The sequence below is a fragment of the Hevea brasiliensis genome, chromosome 3, assembly GCF_030052815.1.
Source record: "Hevea brasiliensis isolate MT/VB/25A 57/8 chromosome 3, ASM3005281v1, whole genome shotgun sequence".
Taxonomy (NCBI): domain Eukaryota; kingdom Viridiplantae; phylum Streptophyta; class Magnoliopsida; order Malpighiales; family Euphorbiaceae; genus Hevea; species Hevea brasiliensis.
The window spans coordinates 10,501,022-10,509,071 of NC_079495.1; the positions used below are offsets into that span (position 1 = coordinate 10,501,022).

At 30.3% G+C, this 8,050-nt stretch overlaps 1 pseudogene; it reads right to left on the minus strand.

Moving 5' to 3' along the window:
• Positions 1-340: 340 nt before the first annotated feature.
• LOC110643725 (GDSL esterase/lipase At5g45920-like) lies at positions 341-2,546 on the minus strand (annotated as a pseudogene).
• Positions 2,547-8,050: the final 5,504 nt, after the last annotated feature.

Genomic DNA, 8,050 nt, shown 5'->3' on the forward strand with positions numbered 1-8,050 from the left:
CTGATTTCATTTTGGTTGGAGACTTTGGTTCTTTAGATACGCTGTTCTCCATTGATATATTTTTTTATAGAAAAAATATATATATAAATATACGCATGGTTTCTTGATTCATAGACAAAGCTAGGCTAGCTAATTAATCCCTTTCAATTATCAAACAACTCCTCGCCTGACAAAGAAGTTGAAGAGAGAGTGATTAATAATCACCTTCTTTAATTAAGTAGAGCTTAATTACGTAAAGGAACTGTTCCTTTTCACCAAAAGAGGTTTGCTTTTAGAACAGCCAGATATCACTTTCTTGGCTATTTATGCATAATAATTTTGTAGCAATATAATTGCTCAATTAAAAATGGAATGCAATGATCTTTTTCTGACATGCCTTGAGTGGATCCTTAGGGTCAATATCAGCTATGAGTGGGAGATCAACTGGCAATGTCTTTGCACTCAAGCCCTGCTCCTTGAGCTTCATGACCACTTCCTCGAATGCGATCTTGTTTCCACTCTGAGTTAGGTGCAAACCATCTCTTAGACAAGCATTTTTCCAGTTAGGATTTTGCTGCATTTTGGTCCAGGTATCTACCACAGTACACCCAATTCTTCTGCAATAGCAATACATGTCTTGGCATAAGCACTAGCAGCTTCATTCTTCCTCTCAGAAAGACCTTACAGATTCTCAACATAAAGATACCGGGGCGTGCAGCTTCATCAATTGGAGGAGTGATGAAAAGAACAACCGTATTTGGCTAGCGAACCTTGAAAAATGACAAAATGGCGTGAAGGTTGTGCTTGTATTTTGTGAGAGGCACGTGCAAGAAGGCAGAGCATCTGTCCAGAAGGCAAGCATCATTAGCTCCGAAAAAACACCGTTACAGCTAATGGCGGTGCACCGCCATATTCTTTGCTTTCCATTGGCAGAAAAACCCTCTCTGCCACCTTCAAAGCCCACCTTATATTATACCCGCTGCACCCTCTCAGCACCACATCAACCGTGCAAGAGAAAAGGTGAGCAAGAGAAGTGTTAACCCCATGAGCTCAAAGGAGCATAGATTTTAATGATAACAAAACTCAACTAGAATCAAACTAACTTTTTCTTAAGTGTTGTATCTTCCTAAAGATGAAGTCAAAGATTCATGAGCTTGCAGACTTATGTTTTAAAGAAATGATGATATTCTAAGTTAACACAAGACGAATCAAAGAAAAATAAGACAAAGAAAGAAAATGCCACCTTTCAAGCTACATTGAAGATCAAAATTGAAGGTATATATAGTTTGAGAATAATTTAAGGATTTTAAGAATATTTGTGAAAAGAATTGAGGAGTAGAGCCAATGAAATCATTTTTATTTCCTTAAATTTCTATCCTAAGTTTTCAGAACTTGTTTTGAAATATTAATGGCCTAAAAGTATTTTATTATGATTTGATGTAAAGTTTTAAAATTTTCAAAGTTATGAAGAAAAGCTTTTCTGGTATGCTAACTGGTTTGCTAACTGACTCAACTCTTCATAATATTGCAGAAAATGATAAAATAACGACTATTTTCTTGGAATTTGAAATTTTAACGTTCAAATGAGTTCTCAAATGGTAAAAAATGATCTCAGACTATAAATATACTTTCCCTTGGCCATTTTACACTTAATGAAAGTTGTTCTATTGCTCCTAATTCTTTAAAATTATTAAAGCTTTCATTCAAAGTGCTCCAATTGTTTTTATTGCTCATCATTGGCTTATTTACTCATCTCCTCTTTATAGATTCTATTGTATTGAGATTGAGTTTTAAACACCTTCTTAGCATTTATGAGAGGTCATTCAAGCACCTATTAAAGCTTAATTGTGAAAAGTATTTGGGATAACACTTGGTAGAAGTGTGAAGCTACTTATAAAAGCTGAAGTGTGAAGATTTGTAAAGGGCTTTTTGTCTCTTGCCTTTAAAAGAGAAGAATAGTGGAGTGAAGATTTAAAGTGGCATCTTTGAGAGAGTGGATGTAGGCTAGTTAGGCCGAACCACTGCAAAAATTCAGTGTTCAATTCTCTCAACCCTTACTCTTTGAATTTAAGCACTTTATTTTTTTGGTTCAGTTAATTTTACTTAATTGAGAACTGATATAGTTTACTGCTAACTCTGCTGCAAATTGAGATAATTTGTCTACTGTTGAATCTGTTGAGATCTGATATAATTTGCTTACTGCTATGTCTACTGATAATTGATATATTCTGTCCACTGCTCTATTTGCTGTACTGTGATTTAATTCAGTTTATTGGTATTTTTACTAAGTGCTAATATATTCTGTTAGAATAGTACACTGAATGTATTTAAACCAACTTTGTATCAATTAATTGTTTAAGCAGTATCACAAACACACTTCACATTAGAAAATCAGATTGAACTAAGCCACAATTTTCAAAGGTTTCGAGCAAGAATCGAAAAATTGTTTTAGTCCAATTCAACCCCTCTCTTGGACATATTTTGGGACATCAAGAAGCACCTCAGCCCCCATCATCAAAGGACTCTTTAGTGATAGAGCCACCAAGAAGATAAATCTTTGGTCTCATGTTGAGGAAATCGGGGATGGGTAATGCTCAAAAAGTGAAGTTTCTTTCTCTTATTACCCTAAACTTGACCTCCTCAACTTCACATGACACATGCAATATGAAAATGGCAAACAGAAGTAGATATTTCCTTTGGAGAGGTAACAATTTTCCGAGAGGGCGGTATTAATAAAGGTATATTTGGCCATTCAAAAAAAAAAAGTCATTATTCAAAAAATTATTCTTTTTTATCCATATCATCTCTAAACAGAAGATTATAATGTACTTCTAATATACTTCTTATTCTCATATACTTCTTATTAATGAATTGCCAATTTTTACACAAAAAATAACTAATTAACTAAAATAGAACAATACATAGTTATTACACATTTTGAATAATGATGGTTGTCAATTTCACCAGAAATTAAATTAACTGAAATTACCAGTAATGAAATATTTTCTACAATAAGTGGTAAGTCCAGGTCGAACCCTAGAGACTGAATTATTAAATTTCGTGCACTTGTGTAATGGAAAAAGAAACAAAGGTTTGGGGGGGAGGGGGGGCGGGTAATTCGCAATCCAAAGAAGAAATCAAAAATAAAAAATTAAGATCTAAAATTAAATAAGAAACTCTCAAATTAAACAAACTTCAGTCCAAGGTAATTTGCATTCCAATGCATTGATTTGATCATAGACAAAAGAAATACAATTATATCTTATTGAATACTTAATGTAGATTTACCAATCAGAGAGGTAAACCCCTGACTTCCCTATACTCATCAATTCGAGCCCAGCACTCTTATTGACTCTAATTATTAACTGAATTGGTATGAAGCAATCCTCATCAAATTAATAACTGCTTTAAGAATAGGAAGTAGTTAAGCTGAACAACAATTTATGAAGCATAAATAATTTAATTCACCCTATTGTTTCCTTAGGTTATTATCGAAAACTGGGATCATAATCAATAAAACCTAATTGCTACTCATATTCAATCTTACACAATAATTACGGATTATGAAGATGAACTAGCAATTGATCATATCAAACAATTAACTAATAGGCCTTTTTAGCAAATCATTCAATAGATCAAAGACAATAAAATCAGAAAATAATAGATATTCAAAAAGATATAAATTAAATTAAGAACCTGGTCTCACAAATCATGCAAAAGAACTTGAATCCCTTGAACTGAATTAAGAACTTAGCCACTCATGTTCATGGCTTACAGAAAATTGAAGAAAAATAAAGAAGAAATCTAAAAAGAGAATGGAGAATGAAGATCTTCTATGGTGTTCGAAGGTATGAATTGAATGTGTTTTAGTTGCTGCCCAAAGACGCATTTATAATAAAAAACCTAATCCCAAAGATAGGAACCAAACTAGGAAAAATTTTGAAATTCAAAAGACAGATTTTTAGCCTTCATTCACCTCTCTGAAATCAAGGCCGATTTTCAGTGACTTCTTTTCGGAATCTGTCTCTTCCCTCTTCAGGAAAGTTGTAGCCCTATTTCTTAGCTTTCCAACAGGTACTCATTTGCCCAAATCCGAGGTCTACAGCCCATGTTATGGGCAAAAAATCGGGACTGGTTTAGACAGACTATTCAGCCCATAGTGACGACTTCATTGCCGTTTTTTACAATTAAAATGGCCTCATCTCACATCTAGCCCTTCATAGAAGTTGTAGAGGTGGCTCTTAAGGTTCAATTGGGCTTGAGCTTGATTCATTTGGGAGTCTGGAACTCCAGATACAAAATAAATACTGAAACTGGTCGTGACACATCAATTCTGGGCTTTTTGCAATAGATCCATAGCTCATTTTGTTAATCTTGGAGACTGATTTAGGCTTTGGTCCCTCTTTATCATTTGTAGTGCTCTATCTTAGCTTTTCAATGGATTAAACAGTACTCAATTTGGAGACCCACAACTTTAGAAACACCTGAAAAATACAGCAAAAGTCAAATGCTAAAAATTTCTCCATTTAACACAAATATTCCAACAACTATATAAAAATATGCCTAAATTATAAATATACTTTAATCAACTGAATTATGCATAAAAACACACTAAAAATACTAAATGTGATGGGAGTAAAATTAATAAATTATGCACTTATCAAATAACTAGTACTTTGATTAATTTATAAGACTATATCTTTATGATTTCAAAGATTTTATAATGCAATCCAATTCAGTGATTTAGTTCAATTGATTTCAAATTGTTTTTTTGTAAATACATAGAATATAGTATATTTTTATTTCTTATTCTTTATTTCCCCATTATAATTTTTATACATTTTTTATTCAATAAAATCTATTTAAAAAATAATATTTTAAAAGTGTAAGAATATGTAAATTTTATACTGTAATGATGTAATCACTCAAATATAGTTTTTGTTTCTCAATCTAAAATAAATTCTAAATTTAAAGACTAATAATTAAAAGCATTATGATAATGAATATAACAATTTAAAATGCTATAAATTAAATACATATAAATATAATTATATATCAATAAGATAATTAACAATTAATTGATAAAATAAAAAGAATACCATTTATTAAGCTGGTATTAAAGAATAATCTAACTTTTATTTTGAAAATAAATAATTTAATATTTTCATTTAGAAGTTTATCAAGAAATGTATTTCATAAGTTAAAAAAAGAATTTATCCGTTGGGACTTGAATACCTGCAACAAGGCAAAAAAGAGAATGGGCATCCAGTTGATCTTTGTTTGAGCACTAAAATTTTTTACTTCAATTGAAATGTAACCCTATAATGGATAATTTATTAATTTATACTAATATATCTAAAAATATATATGAAAACTAAATATTTAAAATTTTATTTCAGTTTATCTTCTTTATTTTATTAGAATGATTTTTATAAGATATGTATTCAAAATAATATAAAATTGAATTAAAATTTATCCTTAAATTAAAAAAAATCATGAAATATCAAATTTAAATTATTTTGATTTAAAATTTTTATCTATCCAAATAGAGATTAAGAATAATCTTTATTTATTATGACGCAGCGAAAAAAATTAAAAATGAAAAGAATCAAAATTACAAATAAAAAAAGAGAATAATGTTAGTTAATATTACAAATTTTTTATTTTTTCCAATAAATTGTCATTCTCATGTGAAATAATTAATACGCCTAATACCACCTCATTTGGTAAAATTATTTAAAAAATTGCCATGTGGCAAGGAATTTAAACAAAAATATTTCTTGAATTATTTTAAAATTAAAAATTAATTGCCGTTAATTTTTATTTTTTAAGAAATACATATCAAACCTTCAAGTTTTATTTTATTTTATTTTGTTTTATTTTAGAATTTATTACAAATTGATCATTGAAAAATGATGATTATCTAAACAATTATATAAAAATACAAAGTCATTTCTTATCTGTTCTCTGTACAATTACCAATTTACTGATTTATAATAGTATGATTAATTTTATGAGCCTTGCAAATTTTAAGGGTCTTCTCCTTAGCGTGATTGCAAATTGATCAAAAATTTCAAATGATCAGAATAAAGAGATATACCATTAATTGTATAAGTTTTCAATAATTTATATTGTTAGTTAATATTATTTTAAAAATTCAAAATACTGTAAAAAAAAGATTTATAACAACTGAAAAATATAAAAGATTCAATTTTAGAAAATGAAGTAAAACCTAAAAAATAATCAAGAAAAAAGAATTACGATCACAAATTATAAAATGATTTTGAGTTTTTATATTTCTTAAAATTATTTCTCGAATATAAACATCATATTTAAGATACCATATTTGAGCTTTTTTTTTAAATGAATTTTTGAGCACACTTATTAGTATATTTCTATATATCTTTTAAATAATATTTGGTCTTTTTTTAATTTTATTTTATACTATAAAAAAAATCATGTTGTTTTTTTTTTTTTATAAAAGAATATGTTAGAATTATTACTCAAAATCCTAATGGGATTTGTATAGAGATCTCTTCCTAATTTGAGTGTGTAACACCCTCACATTGGACAGTTCCGTACAATCTATTGTTCCGGTGACCAGAGTCGGTCCGGACAGTCAATAGGCTTAGAACCATAATTAAACCATCTAGAAAAGCTAGAAACAAAAATTAATAGCCACTACATGAAGGTTAAAAATAAATGAAGAAAACTAGGCATAAAGGGTTAAATGAGCTAATGCCACAGCGATGGGCGACCTAAACGGGAAGTGACTGCGAGGTCAGTCGCTGTCCTATTTTCGAGCGGGACATTATGGCACCCCAGGCCTAAGAATTATTGCGAAGCTAAGGGTAATGTGAAAATCATAGAAAAATGTGGAGAACCAGATCAAATAATTAGATCAGAGTTCCGAAAGAAATACAGAATTATTGGTAAACCGGATCAGACTGGTAAGGGGCAATTTGGTCAATTCACCCTTAGAGGTGACTTTCGGCCTAATTGTCCATTAAAATGTAGGAAATTAAAATTTAGAAAAATAATTAAAAACATGAAGAGGTGTGTGAAGGAAATGAAAAAGGGAAAAGAAAAGTCAAAAATTAAGTGAAATTATGACATCATGCATGACATAATAAATGTATAATTTTAATTTATAGAAATTAGGGGATAATTACAAATATATGAAGACAAAAATCAATTAAAAGTTAAAAAGGTTATCTTCTTCTTTAGCTCCCTTCTTGGCCGAACCATAACCACCCTTCCCTTCCTCCATTGTTGAGCTTTCCAAGCTCAAAAATCCCCTTGAAATCTCCTTTATTTTCCATAGCCCCTTGAGTAAAAGTTGGATAATTGAGTGTGAAAAGAAGATTAGGAGCAAAAGGATTGAGAGAAACTTGAAGATTAAGAACATTGAGGAGGGCACCATTAAAGGTAAGTTGATTTTAAGCTCTCCTCTTATATTTTGATTTAAATTGAGTTCAAATATGTAGGAATAATTTAAGAAAGCATGAAAAGTTATGCATGAATTTTAATGTAAGAAATTCGTTCAGCCATTGGAAGTTATGGATGATGAGTTTTAAATGAATTGAACATGAATTGTAAGGTGTGCTGATGTAGTAAGCATGAATTGTGAAGTGAGATAGCTTGAAATTGTATGAATTGTAAAGTAGAGATTAGGGTTTGGGTGAAGTTAGGGTTTTCATGATAGGTTACTCAATTGATGTGGTGATGGTAAATTAAGGTCACATGAAGTGCAATTGATGAGAATTGATGCCAAATGGATGAAGGAAATTTATGGAATTGTAGTGAGTCATTGTGTTGAATTCTGGACTAATGAGTCCAGCTAGGTTAATAGGCTATAAAGTGAATTCTATTGCTCCAATTGGTGTGAGGCCAATTGAAAGTGAAATTAGACACATAATGCAACATTTTTTGTGAAGAAAACTTGCCCTAAAACTGAACAAAAAGTGGTGTAAATTAGGTCAAACCTGGATTAGGCACACTGTCACTGTACAAAACTGACCATATGAACAGTATTTGTTCTAATGGCCATAACTTGGTGTAGGAAGGTCCA